Consider the following 26,863-nt stretch of genomic DNA (forward strand, 5'->3'; position numbering starts at 1 on the left):
ATGAAATAATTGAAAAAATATATATCTGAACAGAAGAATAGGAGTTATGCCAGTACGGTCCCGGAATTTTGAAATTATGACTAATAATCTCCTTACAAGCCTTTAGAGCAATATGATGTATACCAAAAATAAATGAATTTCCTCCAAAAATCCAAAAGCTAAAGCCAATATATACATTTTAGTGGAAAACTAAAATAACCCAGCATATCTTTAAATTTTGAGACTGGGCTTTTTTAAGTAGTTGCTTTTTCGAAGTATAGAAAATGAAACCTACCCTTTAAAAATATTATGTACTCATGGGTTAAAGTTTTAGACTTTTTACCTAATTAAACTTTACACTGAAAAAGTAGGTACAAAAATTAATTTGCATTTTCTTAAAAGTGGCAACACCTTTTAGTCGTGAAAATAAACACCAACTGTCAGAATATTTGAAAATACAACACTAATAACTAAAAAAAATAAATAAAAGTTTCTTGATTTTCTATATTTATTTAGAAAGTATCATATTGCGGTAAGGTGGACACAATTATGCAAATGTCTGTTGAAATTTCCATTTTGCGACAAATTTCATATTTCCAAAATGAATACCTCGCCTCAAGGAAGCATTCCCAGCTTGCATAAACAGAATTAATAAAACGACTCGATAATGCTCCCCTATAACGATTCCATTATCACACGCGACAGAAAAAAATCGGTCTTGTTGAACTGGGAGCGTACACCGCAACCATTTTTTTTTCTTTATGAACAGACCCAAGATAGACAGACCCAGCAGAGCAGGTAAAATCAACCTTGGGAGCGGTCAATGTTCAGCAGTACCTGATGGAGCGGCCCAAACAAACATTGCGTGCTGCCGGTGAAAGGTATGGTTAGGGCCGGATTTAAAAAGTTTTGTCGATATTCTTTGTAGATACGTGATGGTTTTGTGGTATCAGAATCTACGCACAATTTCCAAAATACTGTGAAAAAAACATATCGTGGTGGAATAGTTACATATACTAAAAACTGCATATTTATCAAAGAAATAAATAATGTTCCACAATAGTAATTTTTGGTTTAAGTATGATCAATTCACTTTCACCTTCCTGTTAGTATTTTCTATTAAGAAAGTTTTTAATTCAAAAACCACTACAGATGTTTTTGTTTCTTTCTTTATTGTACCAATAATAAAAAAAATTATACACGGAATAAGTACATTACTAACACGCTATGTGTTAACACATGTCAACACTTCAAGTCACAGTAAATCACAGCTGATAAGCTATTACATTATTGTTGTATTGAATGAATTTATATAGAATATATTCCTAGAGTTCTCCACTGTGGATCTTGCCAATTCATTTTAATGAGGACGCACTTTTAACAGTTGATGTGTTAACATGTGTCAACACATCAAATCAAGGGAGGACATAGCAGATAAGCTGTCACTTTATTCTATCGTTTTATATTAATGTTTTGAATGTATCTATGGATATCTATGAATCTTGCCAATCTTGCTTGAGATGGGTATGTTTGACGAAGTACATTGGTACTTTCGTTCTTGTTCAATAAGTCGATTTCTCATATTTGAAATCCGCCCATCATTCACACTGATGGCCATCTGGGACTGCCACATTAATAATATGTATTGTTTTTAAACTCATTTTGTGTAGTTGACGACGCATTGGAATATCGTGTACGTTTACATTTAAAAAAGTAAAATAGGCATTACTAACACTTGATATGTTGTATTAACACATCACATCACAACACAACACAACGGATAAGATGATCATATCATCTCAATTTTTATAAAACATTTACCTAAAGTTGTCCACTTTTTCCAATTTGTAATATAATTAAATAGTGAGGAATCTCCACTTTGATGTGTGAGTTACTGATAAAGAAATGAGAGCTGCTATTTCAGCATTGATTGCTTTTGACATCGAAATCATCCAGTAAGTGAGCATGGACAAGAGTTGTAAGAAAATTCGTATTATACGTACATAATAACAGTTTTCCATGTTTAGAAGGATATGTGTTAGTAACACGTGATGTGTTAACACATATAAACACATTACAACACGACCTATCGGATAAGTTGGTAATTTCATCTAACTACACTACACAAGTCAATTTTTAATATGTTTGTATAAAACATGTACTTAGAATTGTATGCTATGGATCTTAATAAATAATAAATTTGCGACTGTGTGACGTAATAAAAAACTGAAGAACTTGCACTTGTATTGCACTTGTTGAATGAAGAAGATATGACTTTATTTCAGGATTGTTTGCTCTTGACAATGTGAAATCTGTACGGTACGGAAATCATCCCACAAGTGAGCATAGACACGATTATTAAGAAAATCGCACTTTCATACTTAATATATAGTTTTTTTTTGTTTAATAAAAGTAGGCTAATGCACTATTACCCATACGGCTATTTGGAACTGCTACATTAATAACACACATTAATTTAAGAGTGTTTTAGGCATTCAAGGAGTTAGAATAATGTAAAAAGTAAGATTTCTACATGTATGGACACATTCTAGGCTTTAGCATGTGGCGTGTTAGCATGTGCAGAGAAGCTGATCTGAAGTGTTGTCCTGTATTTGAATTTATTTGTATAAATCACATTCCTCACCTTTTCCACCCTGAATGCAGGTTTAGCGTATCATAAAAAGCAGAGGAATCTCCACTTTGAGATGAATTTGTTGAATGAAAAAGAAATAATGTTAACTGCCATTGCAGAATTGAAATAGACGTTGGCACTTTTTCAGTAAGTACCTTCACAGTACCTGAAAACAGTCAAATAACACGTCATCAGAATAATGTGTACGATCGTATTTAATATAATATAATATATATTTGTTTTTTAGCTGGAGGAGTAAACTAATTTATAACAAATTAAGGAAGTGACTTTTATAGATCTTATTTAACAAAATTACGTGAACCAAAATCGTCTTAAAATTTCTCGTAATTATATACGTAGATATGTTTGTTTAAAAATAGCTATGTGTTTAAAATTGTGTATTTCATTGTTTTAATTATATTAAACATATTGACTGCTTTTATTATGCACTCAGCAATTTTTGGCGAATATAATAAAATATGTATGATTATATGTGCATCGTGTAAGAAAGAGTCGGACCTGCCCCTGCGTATAATACTCATATTCCAGTTGGGCCATCCGAGCAGCACTTTTAGAAGGGATCTATTTGAGAACCGACGTTTTCGGTATGCGCTGTAGTTCGCCACAAGAAAGATAAAAGCACTTCATTGAAGTTGAAGGACGGACAATATTGTTCCATTCCGTATAATAATAACAATTGTCTTTGGCCAACTGGCGTGCATAAGTAGTTTTGTTTCGCCACGAAATAAACAATGAGTTTAGTTCTTCATTCATATTGTTTCCATTTTCTGCGGCGAAAAAAACCTTCTCGGCTTTATTGGATCTTGAAAGTCTGTTCTTGGAACGAAGTTTTTGCGGCCTTTCACTGCCGGAGAAAGAAAAGAAATCGTTAAGAATCTCAAATTAATTTTGGAAAATATTATCCACATGTGATTAGCACTGACAGTGAGTTTTTTTATAAAAATGAAGTACAGGTAAACCAGTCATTTTTGTACTAGGGAACCACATGCTATCTACAGGCTGTTACAAATTCGCTTCTCATTACAGGGATCTCGGAAACGATAAGAGGTACGTGTAGCTTAAATGGGGGCAAAGTTGCGTAATCAGTGGACCAACATTATACTTCTAAAAAATCAAGGCTAACATGATTAGTTTTCGAAATATTTGAAAAAAACCGAAATTTTGGAAATTCGTTTTTGTCTCATTTCAGACTTTTTTGAGGTGACATTGAAAAAAGAAGACACTTTCTCACACCCTCTTTTTAATAATCAATTTTTATATGTAACGTTTCGTCTCTCCGGGATCACTTTCATTTTTTTAAATACGACCCTAGAAATATTATTACATTCTGTGCAAGCCTTCATGATCCTCAATACTGTACTGCCTCAGCGCAAACCAGATTCAGACGTTTTGTCTCAAAAAATTCATCTTCAGTGTATTCGTTCCAAATTTATCTAAATTTTTTATTTAGATTTCTTTGTTTATTGAATTATCGTACACTGTAAGTGTCGTTAGACCCTGTGAAATCCATTTAGTTATTTAAACTATTACCACCACGCGTTACAGTAAAACATTTATTATTATTGACTATTACCATCACTTGGTCATACATAACTCAATAAGTTGTTGCGTCAAAATTAAAATTAAATTATTACAATTTTAATTTTATTATGACAAATTAATTCTTAAAGATGCATATGAACAACCAAAATGCCAACTGAATATTATATACTTTAAAAAATTTCAGTAAACGTTCAAAAACATTTTTGTATTGGCAAAGGTTGAAAATGAAAATCAGCGTAATATTATCGAAATTTATTATATCTGTAACCGCAACTGTGAAAGAGCATGTCAGATGTATTTGTATGAATATCCTGAAAAAAAGATCGGAATTTGTTTGAATTTTGAGCACTCGAGAAGCCTAGAAATAACTATGGACACGGGAATAGAATTCTAATATTTTTTTTATTTCAATGCGTGGTGGTAATAATTTAAATAACTATATGGATTTCACAGGGTCTAACGACACTTACGGTGTACGATAATTCAATAAACAAAGAAATCTAAATAAAACATTTCGATAAATTTGGAACGATTACACTGAATATGAATTTTTCGAGACAAAACGTCTTAATCTGGTTCTGGCTGAGGCAGTACAGTATTGGAGGTCATGAAGGTTTGCAAAAATGTAATGAAATTTCTAGGGTCGTACTTAAAAAAATTTTAGCCTTGACTTTGTAAAGTCATAATCTTGGTCCCCTGATTATGCAACTTTGCCCCCATTTAAGCTAGTTTGTATCTCTTACCGTTTTCGAGATCCTTGTAGTGATAAGCGATTTTGTAACAGCCTGTATACCTTTACTATTTAGTTACTTTCAGGGTTAGGGCTTATGTAAAATTTGCCCAGTTTGGAAAATCGCACAATTCAAAATCGTGAATTATTGTGGATCTTTCACATCTTTTTAAAAATATATCGGTTATGTTTTAAAACACTGGCACTTTATTATTATACTCTTCTTCTAAATGTACTTATCTTCGGCCTATAATCCACATATTATCTTTCACCAAATTCTGCTTACTTAATTTCATATTTTTGTAACAGAAATACAAAAATAATAATTGTTGTANTGATGCGTGGATACGATAATGTCTGAAAATTGTTAAAAAAGAGCGTAATTTGTACCTATAATTATGTTTTTTTTTTTGTTATACTTGAGATATTAACACTAATAAATTAGAATCGTTTTTAATTCAGCATAAACATACAACTATAAATACCAATCAAAATTATCTTCCTCCTCTTCCTCTTCCCCAAAATAATCAGAAATAGTCATCGGACGCATTTGGCAGGGTCAGATTCGGAATTAGCACCCGCGAAAACCCCCGAGATACATTTTCCCAGTCATTTCGAGAACTTTAGATTTCAACTCCTTACGAAGTACCCTTCCAGCTCTAGCTATCCAGTACCCTGGCAGTCGTACCTACCAGACAGGTCCAGACATCCAACAGGCAGTTCGGTTGCTACATCGTTTGCACATCACACATAGTTACTTGTCCGAGTAACTATACAGGCAATTTATATATAGTATTATTCCCCATTGCTTTGCTGTAGTCTTTTTGCCGTGCACTGCCTTCATAGCTAGTTTCACTGCATGACTTACTACCAATGTTTTAGTTTAGCTAATAGCATTAACGCATGATCGCTCTGAGGCACTACCCTATGCTTGCGGCTAGTTTCCAGTAAGATAATTTACCCAGCTACCCTACTGTCGTGGCTAGACCTAAAAGAAAAAAAAGATAGGAGATTAATAAGTGAAAACTGGTTACTTTAGTACTTTAATTATTGTAAATATTATCCTTACCTTAAGTAAATTTCTCATTCTGTAAGCGAAAACCAAGGTACCTAGGTAAGCGCCAATTAACAAATCCACCCCTTAATTGNCTTTATTATTATACTCTTCTTCTAAATGTACTTATCTTCGGCCTATAATCCACATATTATCTTTCACCAAATTCTGCTTACTTAATTTCATATTTTTGTAACAGAAATACAAAAATAATAATTGTTGTACTTACTCGTATGAAATAGACAAACACCTTTAACTAGTCACAAATAGCAGTGCAGATACGAGGCCTGTTCAGAAAATAACCAAACTTTACTTTTTTAAACTTTATACTTTTTCAAAATATCGCTTAATAAGTTTGAATAACTTCAAAATATTTATATAGGTACAAACAACAACAAAAAAATAATAATAAAAAATATACGATGCTTATCTGGTTATCCGGGGAGTAATATAGGATGTTGCTTCTTAGGTGGCAACGAACTTATTAACAAAATAGCATTTATCCAGTCCTAGGTTTTTGTTGACCAGAGTATATCGATTGCTGCTGGAAAACTGTGGTAGCTCATGATGGACATATTGGATATAGAGACACATCGACGGTACACAGTATAAGCAGTAAAAAAAGTTTTTTAAATCCTATGAATGAAAATAGAAAGCCGTAAAATTAATCACGATCCACCTATTACTTTTCACTTCAAACCAAAACCCGTTCGTCTCTACCAACCAAACGTTATTTTCTGAGGAGACCTAGAGGACACTTTTTGTGGTTATAATTTCAGCGATCTTTAGAAGTGGCGTGTTGGTTGTCTATAGCATGAAATATTTAAGACGATATTGTTAATAGCAGCAACCAGGAAAATTCGATGTCGGTAAAACAGAAGAGCGTGTAAGTGCAATCCGAAAAAAGTAAAATTTAATATATAGCATATCTATACGAAGAAGAAAAACTAAATTAAAAGTAGCGTTGTTAGTAATTATATACATACGTTAATACTAAGCAACTTATAAGTAAGAAAAGTAGCATTCCAAAATGCTACAGCGTGTGATTCAAAAAGTTCGGTTATTTTCTGAACATACCTCGTATAGATATTATAGTTACATAATATTCAATCATTTAATCAAATGTTCGAGTACCTTACAAAAAACAAGCACATTATCCTTGAGAAATAGATACAGGATCATAACACATATTACCATTCTACCAAATTGGAAATCGTAGAATCCATTCAGTTGCTCCGCCAACTGCGCGTTGCTTTTTTTAAATGTATTTTCGTATCAGCATTGACTCTTCAGGAATTCGAAGGTAAATGTCAAGTTTAACTGTATCGGCTGTATTATTTATTTATTAATATTTAATCTTGTCGTATCAACAAGTTTTTTGCCATCTGTACACAAGTTGCCAATTACTGTATGACAAACTATTGCCATTAATCTCCTCGATGAGTAATTTATTTACATGAGCTCGGACAAATTTGAACGAGGCTTTCAGCCTTGATGGAACAGCTCAAGGGCTTCCATATATGGTAATTGATGCGTGGATACGATAATGTCTGAAAATTGTTAAAAAAGAGCGTAATTTGTACCTATAATTATGTTTTTTTTTTTGTTATACTTGAGATATTAGCACTAATAAATTAGAATCGTTTTTAATTCAGCATAAACATTTATTTCCTTTGCTACTAGTTTCGGCTATTAGGCCATCATCAGGGAATACTAATTTCAACATATCGTTGTTAATCTCCCAGAGTCACCAAAAGCGCCATTTCAATAATTTCTCAACAAAACAATTAAAGAAACATCATTTCATGTGACTTTTTTTGTGGCATACATTGCTGGATATCGAATTATTGGATTGTGGAATAAATAGGTGTATTTCCATCGTTATTTATGACCTCCCAACGTTCAACAAGTTTCTCGATGCTTCTTCTATAGAAATCCTCTGGTTTTGAATCGAAAAACTCACCCAACCAACTCTTAACTTATTGTCGTTGTTAAAAGTGTTTGACAAAAAATGGGAGAGGTGAAAATCAAAAGGCGCGAGATCGGGAGAGTAAGGCGGGTGGGGCAGAACTAGGGTTTGCAATCCCGCATTCCGCGTTACCGCATTCCAGCAATTTCCCGCATGTCAATGATGCCTGCGGAATTCCCGCATTTGTGCGGTAATTCCCGCGCGGGAAATTTTTGAATAGAACACGTCCGTTTAGCGACATAGCGCATGGCGTGCGCGAGCGCCCCGTTTGGTTTGCGTGCGCATCCCGTTCCCCTGTGATCGCATCGATCAATCGAGCGAAGGAAAGGATTAAAATCGGCAGACCTTTGCATCATTCAAACAAATTCCTTGATTCGTTTGTTTATTTTCGAGAAAAAACTGTTTACAAAGTGAAATTTTATATGTAACTAATAGTTTTGTCTTCTTGTATGTTACTTTAATTATACTATACTACCCTACTTCGGAAAAAGACCGTATATGCAGTTTTGTGACAAATTGAGATAATTACATTTTTGAAATCTATATCGCATTATACATTACCATCTATAAATATCAAAAATATCGTTTTTGTTTCTTCAAATTTAAAAATTTGTACATTTTAAATTTCTAATTTTGTGTCACTTAGCAGACTTATTTATGTACATGTATTTCATTAAGAGGTACATAGTATAAACGCCGCATGTGACCACATACGGCTTTCTTCTCTAGCAGAAGAAATACGATGTTTTAACAAATTGAATTCGTATGTGTTTACATGCATTGTTTTAAATTAAACAACAATTAAATATTATTTGCAACACAATATATTATAAATTGTAAAATACCCTGTAAAAACATCCAAAATATCATATATAGGATGTACATGTGGTTCTTCTATTAATTTCTGTTGAAAATGTAGCACATACTGCACATACGGCATTTTTACCTAGCAAAATCTTAAATTTATTAAGACAAAACAACATTTTCGACGCTGTTTTTATTGAAATTGCAATGTTTTCTAACATTCTTCAAATACATTAAAAAATATTTGTTTTTCGTTTGCCGCTACCGAAAAAATCAAGTTATTACTTTAATTAGTAAATGAATGACAGCCAAATGAAGTATGCCTAATATCTCTTTGCAATTTTCTCTAAACTGTCATATTCCGAAGTATATTATCGATGTATCTAGCAAATATTTTTTTAGAAATTGTTACTACGATTAAATTACTAACNTAATTCAGCATAAACATTTATTTCCTTTGCTACTAGTTTCGGCTATTAGGCCATCATCAGGGAATACTAATTTCAACATATCGTCGTTAATCACGCAGAGTCACCAAAAGCGCCATTTCAATAATTTCTCAACAAAACAATTAAAGAAACATCATTTCATGTGACTTTTTTTGTGGCATACATTGCTGGATATCGAATTATTGGATTGTGGAATAAATAGGTGTATTTCCATCGTTATTTATGACCTCCCAACGTTCAACAAGTTTCTCGATGCTTCTTCTATAGAAATCCTCGGGTTTTGAATCGAAAAACTCACCCAACCAACTCTTAACTTATTGTCGTTGTTAAAAGTGTTTGACAAAAAATGGGAGAGGTGAAAATCAAAAGGTGCGAGATCGGGAGAGTAAGGCGGGTGGGGCAGAACTACAAGCCAATTCAACTCTCGAATGGCCGTTTTGATCATATTGGTGGTATGTGGTCTTTTTTGTTGAATAGCCGCGTGGAGTTACCATAGTTGTTGGACATGGAGTTATTGGAGTTCTGTGTTGATGGTTTCATTGCTTGGTAAGAGTTCTTAATAAAAAAAAATCTCTTTTCAATCCCACCAGACGCATAACATTGTCTTTCGAGGATGAAGGTCTGGTCTTGTTTGCGAAGTTGCTTGTTTTTTTGGGGGCGTTACCATTCTTTCCGCTGTTTCAAGTTCACATGCAGGCACCATTTTTCGCCACCAGTGACAATATGATGAAGAAAACGTCCCTTATGATCATGTGTTGGTCGATGACGACAGAGAAAACCAGAGGCAATTGCGGAGCATTGATTCTTGTTGTTTTTGTTCAAAATATGTAGAAGACAAGCGCCGAGTCGTTGAACTTTTCCCATCGATGTTTACTACTGTTTTGTGATCATATCCTATCTGCTGAAATTTAATTTCAAACAAAAAATTATATAAATTGTTTTTGTAAAACGATAATTTTGGAATAACTTTCTGTTTATTCAACTATGTGGAAGAACTATTTTAAATTAAAAAAAAAAACAATAATAAATACACAAAAATGGCTCATTTTTGGAATTAAGTTTCTATAAATTCTTTTTGTGAAACGATTATTTCAAATTTATTGAACTATACCGAAGGCTTATTTTAAGTTAAATAAAATTACTCAAAAATTATTTGTTTTTCGAATAAAACGTATAATTGTTTTCTCAGAAACACCTGGAATGAATCTAAATATTCAGTTCTTATTGATGGGATCACTCGAATTTTTGTTCATTTATTTAAGTCATTACTCCAAGTTCCATCAATCTACCCCAAAAATTTAACAGATATTTAAATAAATTTGATATTTTTAAATAATTTCAACACCCAGTGTTTCGAAAACGATACACAATGCTATTGACTGCTATAAAAACACGGACCATGCACTCAACCAAGCAAAACGTCAACTCATACACACACACGCACAAACGACAATGAAATACACGGCTAACCTGGATTGTTCAGCGGCATGCCAGGCCAACAGGCTAGGCATTAAGGTGCCGCTAGATACATATCGAATAAATTGATCGATACGAAGCTTCAGATCAGAGACAGACAGACATGTGTATGTTATTGTATAATGATGTGGGATTACTAAAATGTTGCTGGTACTTATTATTACGTACTATACCTATATTATATTTTGTGGTAAGTTTTGTTTAGTGTAGAAAAATAGACACTGTTCCTTTTTTTTAATACTATTTTGCAAATACACACAATTTGTTATGATTTTGTTTAATTATAATTATTTTTTATAATTTAATTTTTATTTAATAAATTTGAATGTATTGTATTTTAATTGAATTTTAATTTTGTTGTGATTTTTAATTTTATTTTGCCTGGACGCCAACAAGACTTGTCTTGTACAATAAATTTGATTTAGAGCTGACTCTTCCTCAGGGTGTGTGTCACTAACTTATGTTGATATATTTTGAAGTGTCAGATTTGTTTAGAAAATTAAAAATTCAATTTAGCATTTAACTAACAAATTATATTGCATATTCAAATATTTGGACAATTTAACAAATTTTATGTTCTTAAGTACTACATTAAATCTACTAGCTATTATACTTTTGCTGTAGAGAGTGAAACTTTAGAGATTATAGTCGACTTTGATATGTTTAAAAAAATTTTACTTTAAAGTTATCGATTGTTATTTACGAATTCGTATGGTGAGATTTTTAAATTTGGTCAATTTTTTAAAAGTATGAAACTCACGTAACGCATTTATGTATTGCTGGTTTCAGAGATGCCTTTCAGGTGACGTACTCCTCGTGATGGTCGATGGTCGATGCTGGATTTCGGTCGTCAAACTGGTCCCATGTGCTTGATTTTCCAGGGTTTGCACTCCCCCTGCCGTTGTATTTTCCCACTGCACTTCACTAATTTTATTTGATAATTGAAGGGCTTAGTGTGAAACAACGACAAGCCACCCTTTCTTGAAATATGACTTTTTTTAATTTTCAAGTTTTGCAAGAGTATAACAAGCCATAAAATGAATATTAAAAGAAAATTATTATTCATGATGATTATTCAAGTACATTCCATAAACATCTATACTTCTGTATAACTAATGTAGACCAATTCGGAGAAAACGAAGCTAACGTTGATTTTACACATTTTAAAATTTCCAACAATTTTGCATTTGTGGCTTGTCATTGTTTCACACTAAGCCCTTCAATTTATACTTTGCACGTTTGGTTAAATAACATTTGCTCCCATTATATAAGTGTCCAGTAGGTATTTGGTTAGTTGAGAAAAATTTTAACTGATGGAAATTTACACTTTTTGACACATGGCAGATTACTTCTAAATGTCGTTTGACGTTTCAAAACTGATAACTAAGTTCACCATTTATTTACTTAATTTTGACTTGCTTTTGTTTAGCTTGGCAAATTATGAAAGACTGACTACTACGAGCCCTGTTCTAGGTTTTATAAACTGAAGACTTTTTATGAAATTTTTTAACTGGAAATTATGCCTTTATGTATGTTTTTGCAGCATTACAATTACATATTCAGATTCTACATAATTTTCTGTAAATTTCAATACCTATATCTTTCTTCTACGTTCATTTTCAAACATTCTACAAATTTTTCAAATGTTCGCAAAATTTAACCAAACTCTGCTATTTAGCATAATTCTATTTTTGTAATGCTGTTCCACGACATTGATATTTCCGTATTTTCACTATTCTGAACAGTATTTTCCTGTTTGAATTAACTAATAACTGATATGTTTTCAGGTCCATCATTTTTTGACACTAATAATGTTTGTACACTACTTGGAACGTAAATTGGGATTTGAATACAGTTTTATATGACTAGAAGGTCTTTTTACACAAATCATTTTACATCTTATTACTTTTTACACAACAAACACACAATGTTGAATCATTGTTTTGACATTCCGAAAATCGCTATATGAAGTTATACAAAGAACTTTAATTTTGATTTCACTTATTTCACTAAAGGTGTGATAAACTTTAATTATAGCCTTAGTTTATTGCATGAGTTTTATCTATAAGTGTAACTCCTTCTCTCTCCGTCGATCTTTCTGTCAAAATCATATATTTTTTCAAATTTCCTCAAACCAATGCTCCTATATGATACATGACTTTGCAAAATTGTACTTTGTTGTACTTTCTAACTTTTCTACTACATATTGCTGCCTTTTACAGCCTATTTAATTCAAAATTTTATATTATTTAGTTATTTTGACAGATTGATGTATTTATTTAACAATGTTGCCTTTTTATTTAACAAACTTATTCCATATGTAAATTTTATCCTTCGTTTTCTCATGTCTAGTATTTCACATCCCTGTTGTCAGTTTTTCTCTACTTTTTCTAGCGTTAATATGTCTAAATTTTCAACATTACGTTATGCTATGTATTCATTTAACGTTTCAACTTAGAATATCATAACAATATATATAGTGGTTTGGTCTCCAAGTGAGGAGAAAAACACTAAGTATCATGGAAAACTTTATTCTACTAATTTCGCTGCTAACACGAGACACAACCGAGCAGGAACTAGGCTTCAAGACTTCTGGTTCGTGCCTCGAAATGTTTTCGGTTTTTATCTTTGTCCCCAAGTACCTACTTTAATTACCCTATCCTAATTAACACTTATCCGGGTCATTACCTACTCGGTTTGTGCTTATGTACCCTAATAAACAACAACTAATTTATGTTTACAGCCTACTTATTCTAATCTCATTTGCTAAATACATTTATTTGAGATAATCTCGGATAATTCAAAGTATAATTTATATGGCTCGTAAATTTCCAGAAAGCAAAATATATTTATTGGGGCAGGTACTAAATGTAATTCTAGCGTACCGCTATATATAATATTCTTATAATGTTAAAGAGTCCATTTATAAGAAGGCAACACTTGTGTCACATTTTGTTTGAATAAAATCTATAGCCTACAGCCAACCCTGTACCATATTGCACTCGCCCAAACATTTCCGATGTCTACATATTACTCAGGAATCAGAATTCGTTATGTTATCTTATTTGCATGTTTACATACTCAACAAAGGAATAAATTGCAATAAAAAGACAAACATACATGTACACCTTGTACGCATCAATGCAAAACTTGTGCATACCTATTACCGATTTTGGAAAACGAATTGGATCATCATTTGTGGAATCCTACTGACCTGCAATTATACCCATTTCATTTCCAAGCGGCTTCGATACTGTGGCACGCATTTACCTGGTCTCAGGTGTTGTGTTGATGTTATTGGCCATTAGGCGAGTCGCCGGGGCCAGAAAGGTAAAAGCCGGGCAGATATCCAACCGGGGTTGGACGGATTGGCCGAGGAACTCTCATTTTATCGTCTGGTTAAAGACCCGACGGAACAGATGGTCACTGATAGACGCGAGGAGAGCTTACCTTCGTCGTGTCGTGAGGGACAAGGAGCGCAGGTAAGGGGATCGGAGAATGTATTTAGAGGCTTCCATCCCGATCCCATAAGGTCGGAAGGTTTTGAGGATTCGCATTCGCGGAAAAGTGGATTGATACAGGGCGATTCATTGAAAAAAACTTCTGTAGACCTTGAGAGATGCCGCGTTGCAAGTATACTTAATTCAGTAATTACTTTTAGCTGGAAAATTTTGCGGAAGTTTTGATATTCTGTAATTTTACGTATTTTGATTTCAAATTTTTCATTTACCACCTTATATCTTTGCCGCCGGCGCCGCCATGTTGTAATAAATTGGCAAAAATAGAGATTTTTTTAAGATATCTCTTACTCGTTGCTTTTACAGCAAAAATAAGTAGTTATGTAACAAATTAAAGACCAGGAAATTTGCTACTAAATAGGTTCTAACCATTTTTTTTTTCATAAAACCGACCCGTTTTGGATAGGAAACTAACAAAGGTCACCATTTAACGTGCATACCCATTTCCACACCACTATGAGTGGGATCAATTCTTCTGGCGCAGTAGCTTCTTCTCTACTCTCTGTATCGATTTCATTACACAGTGGTTCTAAGATCGTATCAGTGTCTTCATTGTCATCACTATCTTCCAGTGCTTGAGACATGTTATCACATCTGTTGTCACAGTTTGAGCAAATTATAAGACATTTAAGCCCTACTTTCCTACATCCACATGCTCCCCGACATCCTTTCTTGCATTTACAAGAAATTAGTTTAAGAACTTCTAGAGCAGGTGATTATAGTATATTCAGAGGGACAAGACCATTTATGTCTTTCTTCCATCCCCGTTGATTTGCAGGTTTTTCGTTACCAATCCATTGCTATACCTGGTGATACGATCGAAATGCTGCTGCTTCTGTAGGAGGCAATGAAGCGATGTTTTTATTCCTACATGATGATTTTATGAAACATTGGTACCTATAAGTGTTCAGAGGTATAAATTACTTTTTATTATAGCTGTAAAGCCTAAGAAAAAAGCATTTTCCAGCTTTAGCTACATTTTCTTTGTCAGCATCTTTTTCTTTAAATACTTTTATAACTTCGTGAAGATTAGGGTTTTCTTGCAACACAATGGTCAATGGTCAACTGTTGCATCCAGGCTTAACACATTGAATGCGTATTGTTTTACATGTTACGTACTTGGTAAACTTTGTAATCCTCTTACGTGAAAACGGTTAGTTTTATGAAAAAAATAGACCCATTTTGTAGAGAAAATTGTGTAGTTTAATTTATTACATATCATTTTTATTGTAAAATCAATCAGAAACAAGATCTGTATATACAAAAATTGGTTTCGGGTCACTTTTTTCTTTGAATAGCGGCGCCAGTGACAAAGATGCGAGATGGCAAATTAAAAAATTGAAAAAAAAAACAGTTCAAAATACATAATCACCAAATATTCTGCGAATTTTTGCAGGTAAATTCGCGTGGTTAATGAACTAACATCGACTCCTACCGTTCAAAATTCAAGTTGAAAAGTATATAATACTGAGACCACCATGAGCATAATAATTATCAATAGTCTAGAGACAGATAAATTCACGTTTCTTTAGATTAGGTTACGTTTTGTTGGCATGTGAATTGTAGAACTATAGTAGGATCGTATTCGATGCAAAGTAGACCAAAAAATTGTCGATCTTTTATCAAAGGAAAATCGTGTCACCACTTTTAGGACGCGTAAGATGAACCATTTCAAATTTAAAATGAAATTGAATGTAAAATCTGAAATACCGCTTCATACGTACTGTGTTCTGATAGTAACTTTAGTCGCCCAGGTGCATCGAGTGTACTAAGTGGTCGGTTATATACGTCAAATACTAACCTTGTGAGTTTGGTCGTAAATCAGAGACCGCCTCCAAAAAACAACTAAACTACAAAACAAATTGGATTCATAATAAATTACATTCAAAATAAATATTTTATGAAAATAAAGGGGTATTTGTATGAACAGGGGTGACAGACCCGAACTGATCCCTTCATCCCTTCATAATGAATAAAGAAATTATTCGATTTATAAATCCCTTAAAACCGTACTGCACTGGATTCCTTGACAGGCAATGATTTATTATTTTGCATCGAATATGATCCTACTATAGACGGCAGACGTCCGAGAAGCAGGTATTCTCAGTAGCACTAAATGACGTCACAATGCGTCCTTGATCACATGATAAATTCAAAATTTTATAAGAAACTAAATTAGATTTTCATGTAAATTGTGTATCAATTTCCGTAGTTGTAATGGAAGCCAACCAGGATTTTTGGGAGGAATTTTATACTCATACTCATACTTAAAGGATATTTGTCACTTAAGTTGTATTTTATATTGTTATATTGAAAATACTCTGTTTTCCATCCTAAGTTTACTAAAAATTGTAGAATGCTAATGAAATGTGTCAAGGAAAATTTGTTTGTTTAAAATTGCAGAAGGATTATTTGAGCCACAGTTTCAGATGCTCTTCTACGATGATTTTAACTAATCATTTCTATAAATAATGGCTCCTCAAGGGTCTGTCTTGGGACCCCTACTTTTTGTCGTTTATTTTAATGACCTTTCCAGTGCTTTTGATGGTTACTGCGTATTATTTGCAGATTACACTTACATCTTATCAAATAGTGATACTCAGTTTAATGTTTCCATATTTGTAGTACGACAACTTAAAAATTGCTTATCTCAAAATTTTCTCAGATTTATCTATTTCTCTCTAATAAATAGTCATTTGATTTTATTTTGGGGATTTCAACATCGTTTAAAATAGTTTTGTTTACAGAAATCGGCCATACGTCTCATTAGTAATTCTCCACCAAGTGCTCATTGTCAGCCACTATTTAAAAAATTAAAAGTTTTTCCATTACCTTGTCTATACATACTCTACTCGACATTCGCCGCAACATTAAAGAATTTGGAAATAATTATGACAATCACAACTATAATACAAAGCATGCTGACGATCTGATTGTCCTGAAATCCAGAATCGACATTACTAAAAAATGGCTTGGACTTAAAACTTATTGAAATGAATGTTAAACATTTTACAATATTTACTAAGCGATAATTAACTGAAAATTGTTATCGTAGTGAAGATTATATTAATAAATTCACAATGAAATAAATTTTTCATATTTACAATCTATCTCCTTTCCATATTTTATTTTATATAAGTGACACAAAATGTACCTTTTGTTATGTATATAAAGTTGTCAATAAACAGTACATACATACATCACATCGTTTTTTATATCTCTTACCTGTTCGATTTTGAGATATTTGCTCTAAAATGTTTCAGGGTATACCTATTATTTTCTAGTCCCTGAAATTCAGGGCGTGCGAAGGCAAATCATAAATCACTTTACAAAGTTGTAGAGGAACAACGATTTTTAATTTAATAACAGGTTTCAGTTTTAATTAGTACCAAATAAATATAACTTTCATATGATATAAGGGTTGATGGGTCTGTTTTTTTTTTTAGTAAGGGATAGGCGGTCAGAAGTCAGAGTCAATATCGATGTCAGTCATTTGACCCTATCTCCCTAACTATTATACTTATATAAACTTATGAAACTTTTATCAATCCAATCGTATAAAGGTTTCTATCCATCTATTTAAAAATATGCAGGGCGTTACATTAAACAGAGAAAAGTCTTTGTTTAGACACTTTCATTGTTGATTTGTTTGAACTTAGATGCAACTTTTATATATAACAAAATTTAAGGCTGCTATCTAACTAAATTATTTATAATCGAGCTTTAAGGTTATATTGAAGAGAAAAAAACTATAAAATTTATTATACATTATCTGGAACACATTGTCGGTGATTTTTTTCTGTTTTAAACAAAATTTTGTTTTTCCATTGTATTTAACATCTTCATCAAATGAGGCACGTTTATTAATTAGAAAGTAATTCTAAAAAAAACTGTTGTCAAAAGCACTAATATTACTAGATGTTGTTATGAAAATATCTAGCTTTTACAGATCTGTCGTCCTGTATATCTCTTTAGTATTTTGTCAATTTGGAGAAGATCAATTGAGTTTTATAAAAAAAAAACGCAAATAGCAATATGTAATTCCCATTAAAAGCTATCTTTAGATTTAAGTTGATAATATTTACAATGATAATGAAGTATTTAAGTAAAAACAAAATTAATATACAAAAACAACGACCGAAGATTAAAGTTCATTTGACGAATTGTTTAGTAAACAGCCAAATGACGTTATCTAATAGTTTGAAAATATTTGCAATTAGGTATTCGTGTTTGACTTTTTTAATTTATATGATTTCATAGTTATATTCAAATTTTGCTTGGTATTTTGTTTTTGTCAGATGCAACTATTAAGTAATAGTAGTTTGTTAGATGTTAAATTCTACTGTATTGTGTTCTATATCATAAACAGCATAATTCTTTATTATATGTATAGTACCGTATGTCCACGGTTAGAGGGAAAATATTTTTAGTTTTCATTTTACAAAAAAAAGGGCATTCTTGATTAAAATGTTTGCTTATCTTTAAAATGCGGTTGGCATGGAGAACTTTCATCTTTCATGTACAGGGTGATCGGCAAATATAAAAATCGTTCTAGAATAAACTACCTTTGTTTTTAACAATACAGGAAAAAAAATGTTAAGGAAAGTTGCTTTGAATTGAAATTTATATTATAATTTCAATTTGTGTATGCATCGGCCTACTTTGATAGAAACAGACAGTAAAAAATATTTATTGTTCATTTTACGAGAAAAATGCATTCTTGATGAAAATTTTTGCTTGTCTTTAAAATATCTTTAAAATGTCTTTGAAGATAACCAAAACCTTTAATCAAGAATGCCTTTTTCTCGTAAAATTAACAATAAAAATGTTTTACTGTCCGTTTCTATCAAAGTAGGCCGATGCATACGCAAATGGAGATTATAATATAAATTTCAATTCCAAGCAACTTTTGTTAATAACATATTTCTGTATTGTTAAAAACAAAAGCAGTTTATTCTTGAACGATTTTTATACTTACAGATTTTCTGATCACTCTGTACATGCAAGATGAAAGTTGTCCATACCAACCGCATTTCAAAGACAAACAAAAATTTTAATCAAGAATGCCTTTTTCTCGTAAAATGAAAAATAAAAATATTTTTCTGTTTTCCACTCTAACCGTGAACATACTGTATATATTTTTTTAGTCTTTAAAATAGGTATTTTTTTGCTGAGCTTTTGACATACCTAATGAATCTTAATGGTGTATCATAGGTACGTCATTAATTTTAAATTATTGTTGTTTCTAGAATTTTATTACTTATATTTTAAAAATGACTACTTATTCGGTTTTTTATGAGAATGGTGAGTATATACTATTTTTTTACTAATATAGTCCTTTACAGAGCTTTTAAGTGAATTTATATCCTGTGTATTCAGCTACGCTTTGCTGTTTTGATTCAGTTGATGCTGAGGCATATGCCATGCCAATTATTTTAAGGATCAAAAATAGTGTCAATAAGAGTTGTATAGGTACATATTTATATACGTCTTCTGAGATTTGACCTTGTACAATAACAAGACAAACATTTTAATCTTATCTCTCACGTAAAAAAATATATGAATATAATTTATTATGGATCGGACCTTTTATAACATTAATTCAGCTAATTAAGGATTAGAAAGGACCTTATCCTTTTTCTTGCGCATATAATCTTTTTAATTTTTACTACTGTGCTGCATACATATAAATTTGCAAATCTTATGTAATCCCCAACCTTGACTGTTCATTGTTAAATTGTTAGTTAAATTCGAAAGGCTTTGGCCGGATGGATACGTTGAATAAATATTTTTAACGACTTGAATTGCTAACCTTTTCCTGGATGTGCATCGACCATTTCCTTGTATTTTTTAAACTTTAATTAAATACAAGGTGGCCTAGAAAGATTGGGTCACCGCTCAGCCACAGACTTCTGGGATTAAGACGATTTAGATCAACTCACTTCTACACAAATGTCAATGCCTATTGAGATGTAATCCGCTGAATGTGGTACCACGAACACATAATATTACATTAAAACTGTTTTAGCAAGAAACTTTTTATGTGGGGCATGTCATTATTTATTTCAGTGTAACATTTTTTTGAATATATAAAAAATGACACAGGATTCCACCTCCTTGGCCATCCCATAAAGTTTTTATACTGTTCTATTACATTTTGTGTTGCAATATTTATTTTAAAATAATTGTGTTGTAAAACTTGTTATCTACTATGAATTTTGAACCGAATAGATACATTCTAGTTCATATAAATTCTATTTGCTCATTTCCATGTGTAGAATCACTCGTCAACATGTAAAAGTGTCCTTTATTCCGGTACATGTAAAACCGATAATTGCTCTTTTTACCCTAAATTCATAATTTCGTTTAACAACATCTTGTATAGCGCTTGTCTATTTGGTTTATTAGAATTGTTTTTTTAATTTAATTTGTATTCATATTTATATTTTGTTAAAAGAATGTTACGTGAAATAATTCTCAAAAAATTACCTATTTAACTCCTCATTCCTGAATTTCCAATTAGTCCAACCAAAGTGGTGTTACAGCTTTTACACAAGAACAATTTCAAAAATTGAAACATTTAATGATTTTAAGTCGCAAATATTTGTATAATTTAATGGAGACACAAGTTATTTAAGATTTCGCAAAAGCTAAGCCAAATTTAAAAAATATTAACACAACTGTTTACCTATTTTTTTAACCGTTTTATTTGACATTTCCTGATTTTATTAAACTCGAAAAAAACTGTCACGATTTTATTGTACTTATTTTATTTCCATATATGTTCTTGATAAAATATTTTATTTTAAACTTGAATTATACAATCTGGTATATGCTTTACATTTTAAGTATTTAGTAGATATTAAATAGTATCCTTAATGTCTATGTTGCAATCTGAAAGATCTGTGGTATGACAGATGCATAGCTGAAATAACAAATCCGACCAAATATTTATTTATTACGCAATTATTTTCAGTTTTATCTGTTAGTCAATACTGAAATATTTTTAAAAATATTTTACTCAAATTTTCCTCTTTCGCACGGACTTTTTTATGTCGATATAATAATCCTTGCCCAAAAGTGGTAAATAATTTTAATCTTTATTCAAGATTAATAATATGAACTATTTATGCTATTATGACCTGGATGTTATTTCGAAATGACACTCATCAAATGAGTCAGTTAATATTTTATTAAAATGGCATTTAGAGATTATTATCAATTGGTCAAATGGCTTCCTTGTAATGGAAGTAATGAATATTAATAGAATAAAATAAAAAAGTGTCGACAAAATGACTAGACTAATTTGATTTTTATTTATTAACCAATATAACCTTTATACTTAATTTATTCTTTAAAAAATATAACGTAAAATGTAACGTAAAGGTTGGGAATAAATTAAACGATGGATTTTTTATTTAAAAAAATAAATATTTGTCATATGAAGTTATGCTCTACGGGTTTTCTTTTCCAAGTTACAGGGCGTTAAAAAATTTCAAAAAATTGAGTTTTTTAATATCATTTTCAATGCAAAACTCTTTTTTCAATGCCTATTTGACCATGTTCGGTGGCCGAGTCAAAGCATACTGCATAATATTTTTGTTATTTTTATTTACCTATGTTAGCAGTGGGAAAAATGGTATTTACGAAGGTTTTATTTACGGAAAAATTACAAGAGCCAGAAATAAAACGCAAGGGGGTAATTTTGTTTAAAATAAAAAGCGGATCATAAAAAAATATTAAAAAATTGTTTTTAGCAGTGGCGTACCACAATTTGCTTAGAAAAACCTTACGGCACAATCCGTACACACGCCACTGAGTAACTTACAAAGTCAATCTTTTTCCTGTTACTAGGGGATTATCAAATTAAACTAAGGCTACAATTTCGTTCCATTATCTTATAATGTTCGAAAGCTATTTGAGAAAAACTAATTTTTTTTAGCGCCCTGTAGCTTGGAAAAGAAATATCCCGTAGAGCATAACTTCATATGAGAAAAATTTATTTTTTAAACCAAAAAATCCACCGTTTAATTTATTCCCAACCTTTACGTTACACCCAGTATATTTTTTTATTAACTTCCGTATTTTACTTTATGAAGGTATTGGCTCAATTCAAATTAATTATAAAAATTTGTTTCTAAAATATGCAATCAAATGGAATTAAACAATAAGACAATCGTAATAAAATGTGGAAATAGTAAGATCTTTCTATAGCGACTATTTTTATTCGTTGTCTTCGTCGAGGGTGATAGAACAACAAGAATATTTTTTCAGATAAGGTACGAAAGCTAAAAATAAAAAACATATTTTAAAAAATATTGTGCATACAATCTGTTTGATTATGAAGGCCCTGAGCTTGGTTACCCATTTTTGATCACCCTGTAAAGTATACATATTTTTAAATGGTTATTTTCTTTAAGCATATGTACTACCTAATATACAGTTTTTTTTTCGTCACACTGTAGATGAGTGGCGACGATTTAGTGCGTCAGTATAAAGAAAATAACATCCCATTTAAAAAAAAAATATGTATATATATATAGGGTGTCCAAATATGGATAACCGAGTTGTACCTAAAATGTTAGTCCCCATAATAACAGTTTCAAAGATTACACAGCCACACAGAAAAAAAAATTTGGGTATACTTTTTATGCGACATATATTTTTCGTAGTAATTTGGCCTCCTGCACACGAATCTGGGGTCAGAATTGGCCCATCACGTCACAATTTTTTCCTAACCTCAAAAAACTTGTGAAAAATAGTGAAAATTGATGAAAATTTACTGGGAAAATTTGGAAAAAAATTTATTTCCACATCAAATAGTACATTTTTATGTAAAAGACTCTGCTGAATTCAAATCCACTGTCAGAATTGAGCTAGAACGTGTGGTTTTTTTTCTAACCTCAAAAAACCGAGCAGGAATCGCTATTTTCAAATTCTGAGCGGATTTTGACCAGATTTTGTATAAAGGGGTTTTTTGGGTCGCTGATTACGAATATGAATTCACATTGTAAAAATTCAAGATGGCTGATCCAATATGGCGGGTGTACTTTTTTGAAATCCACCGATTTCAGTAAAATTTGGCATCATAAGGATTGCTGGTTGATCTCACCTTCATTAATCACACATCTGGAGCCAGATTTTCATAAATCAAGGTAAAATTTGTAGGCAGAGTCATAATTTTAGGCCGAGTAGGCGGCATTTTTTCGGCAAAGTCACATTTTTAGATTGAAGGCATAAGCAGATGCAGTGATGTGCTGTGTGGCAGTAATGTGTCCTTTTCCTTGAACTTTAAAATTATTAAGAAATAAAAGCATCTAAATGCCATAGGAAAACTGCATAGTAGTTAAAAAAATCTGATTGGAAAACCATAAGCCCATGCACGACTAAATAAATGAAAGAATAAAGTAGAAACTTTTTTGTCTTGTCCCATGGAAACAAGCACATCACACTACACATCATTACATGTGTAGAGTCCTTAAGTCATTTTTTTAAGCGAAGTCACATTTTTAGACGGAGTGGAATCTTTTACCTTGATTTATGAAAATCTGGCTCCAGATGTGTGATTAATGAAGGTGAGATCAACCAGCAATCCTTATGATGCCAAATTTTACTGAAATCGGTGGATTTCAAAAAAGTACACCCGCCATATTGGATCAGCCATCTTGAATTTTTACAATGTGAATTCATATTCGTAATCAGCGACCCAAAAAACCCCTTTATACAAAATCTGGTCAAAATCCGCTCAGAATTTGAAAATAGCGATTCCTGCTCGGTTTTTTGAGGTTAGAAAAAAAACCACACGTTCTAGCTCAATTCTGACAGTGGATTTGAATTCAGCAGAGTCTTTTACATAAAAATGTACTATTTGATGTGGAAATCAATTTTTTTCCAAATTTTCCTAGTAAATTTTCATCAATTTTCACTATTTTTCACAAGTTTTTTGAGGTTAGGAAAAAATTGTGACGTGATGGGCCAATTCTGACCCCAGATTCGTGTTCAGGAGGCCAAATTACTACGAAAAATATATGTCGCATAAAAAGTATACCCAACTTTTTTTTCTGTGTGGCTGTGATTATTTGCCATACAAAAAAAACTGCCGCATCCTTACAAGAAAGATCCGGATAAAATTTTGATATTTTTTGTTCGGCCTACGATCAAGTCGGACGGGTGCTGGCTATTTATCCTCAGGGATGAATAAATTGAATGGAATATTAATTATGTATGTTCTCTTCCTTTTTGTACGTCTGTGTTTTTTTTTCAATTTGAAATATTCATTTTTCTTGGTAAACAATATTCCTTCTTATTTTCTTTGTAATAAATAAACAGTACGTTTCTATTTTTTTTATAATACATTTATATTTTGTTTCAGGAAGACTATGGCAACTAATTGGGATAGGAACTTTGTAGCAAAAGGTAGGAAATTTTTTTGTTAGAAAAATTAAATACATCTTCCGTAATTAACATAAATATTAAATGCCATGAACAAGATATTGAAATAAAATAAACAATAAAACAAAAAGTAAACATAAATAAACAGCAACAATATCTGTTGATAATTAATTTAAAATATATAAATACTTTTCTTTTCTTAACAATGAATGTATAATTAGAAAAGAGGTTCACCCTTTCCATACATATTTCAGAAAGCGCCAATGGGGTGTTTGCATAACAAGGGTCTAGTGTTTTATCACTGAATGAAAATACAAGCAATTTCATTAATACTCCCTTTGTACAAATTTTGATCTGAGTTTAGAAATGACAGTGGTATGAGGCTTTAGTTGAGTTTCCTATTATAGTTGTTACGATCTCAATTGGAACCGCATAAAAACATTTAACTCATAAATTCTGCGGATTCCATAGACGTCCAGAAAAATTTAGCCCTGTCTCGTCTAGATATACTATATTCCGAGCTATATTACCATATAATTACCATACGATTGCCAAGTTTTTTATGTTTAAAATCGCATTGTAATAAAGCATGTCGTAAAATATCTAAAGATTTATAATTATAATCAGGATAACCGCTTAATTTATCTCGAATCATGTTTAAAGTAAGAACTTTATTTTCTTTATACATATTATAAATTGTGCGCCGCATTACATCTGGTAAAATCGTCAATTTTCTTTAATTATGTATGTTTCCGTTTCCTCTTTGTACCATGATCAATCCTTCTTTAATTACGGGATAAATTGTCGTTTTTGATATCTTAGTTCATTCGTTAATCCGTTTCCTAATTTTTTTGTCACATTGTTCACTATTTTCAACTTTCAAACATTCATATACAAATATTTAAAATAATACGTTGACTTTGTACGTGCGTAAATCTTTGTTCTTAAACTCTGAGTTTATTTCGATACTTTCGACAAATACCGGTTCCACTATTTATTTCGTTATCCTCCGCTTCAAAGTCTCCAGAGAACCACGCTAAATTACTAGATAATTACATATGCGTAACATTTATTTTAATAACTATTACCCTTTACTGGTTACGATATGAACAAATAATAATATCAACTAAAAAATAATAATACGTATTATACCAACAACTTACCTCGCCAAGCAATGCTCTGCACGGCACTGGCAAAGCGGCAAAGCTAAGTGAACCTATACCATACAAAAAAATTATTTACGACCTAGTGGACCAATACAGGTTTGCTTTGATGACCAGCGCGTCGCCGTCAATTCTACATCAGGCGGACTAGTTTACCGATACCGGACTTGCTCAATGGCTATTCGAGTATATATTACGAGACGCATCATGATCAAAGCATAGGAAGAAATTTCAGGAGAAATGCATACGGTCCTGTGCTTTAAAATGTACAGGTTCCAATTGACATCGTAACAATTATAACAGATGGCGCTATTAAAGCAAAACCTAGTACGTTTCACTGTTATATGCATTTTTTTAAATTGGTTTAAAAATTAAGAGTCAATTTTTTACCACGTTATATCATTTTATGGTAACTATGTGAAAAGATTGCATACACCCCATTAAACTTTAAAAAAAGTTATTGTTTTAAATTCAGAAAATATAAAAGGACTTATTACAGCCACCGAAAGAATATCAGAACAATTAATTTTTAAAGCAGTATGTTAACTACCATTATTTGCATTAAAACTTTGGAGTTTTTTTCCGAGAACCGTGGAGTAGGTTTTCCACACAAATTATTTAAGTGTAACACCTTATTTGGGAAAATGAACCAGTATTTTCGAAAAGCCAGTAAATACTTTTCTCTTTGCGAGGCTTGTCCCTAAATTGCTTATAGCACAATTCATATTTTCTTTTTATTTATTTGATAATAACTGCCCCAATTGGTATACATTCAATATTTTTTAGTTCATCCACTATGTGATATTTGTTCTATTAAATGTTTAATTAACTCTAAGTAATGTAGTATTACTTACCGCTCGGAAGTTCTCCATTAATCCTGCAAGTTTACGGGAAACTGTTTATAAAATATTTTATTGTCCGAGGCAACAACAGACCAGATAGATTTAATACATCAGCTGCAATCATGAACCAATGATGGCAAAATGAAGGAAAACTGGAATGTAGGAGGTAATTAGAACTACGCCTACTTTGAAAAGATTTAGATTAAGCATGCACTTCATCTTTAACTAATTGTAAGAGTATCAGGATGTGTTACAATGGTATTTAAGTTTCAGAAACTAATTTTTTAAATCC

General features: G+C 31.7%; 1 long non-coding RNA gene across 2 annotated transcripts in view; it reads left to right on the forward strand.

Moving 5' to 3' along the window:
• LOC108903719 overlaps window positions 1-24,592 on the forward strand; it is a 162,482-nt gene extending 137,890 nt beyond the window's left edge. For both annotated transcript variants that reach the window (XR_002762965.1, XR_001964212.2), the window contains exon 4: window positions 24,547-24,592. This is a non-coding gene — a long non-coding RNA (uncharacterized LOC108903719). The remainder of the gene's footprint in view (window positions 1-24,546) is intronic.
• Window positions 24,593-26,863: the final 2,271 nt, after the last annotated feature.

This window comes from Anoplophora glabripennis, unplaced genomic scaffold (assembly GCF_000390285.2).
Source record: "Anoplophora glabripennis isolate ALB-LARVAE unplaced genomic scaffold, Agla_2.0 scaffold63, whole genome shotgun sequence".
Taxonomy (NCBI): Eukaryota; Metazoa; Arthropoda; class Insecta; order Coleoptera; family Cerambycidae; genus Anoplophora; species Anoplophora glabripennis.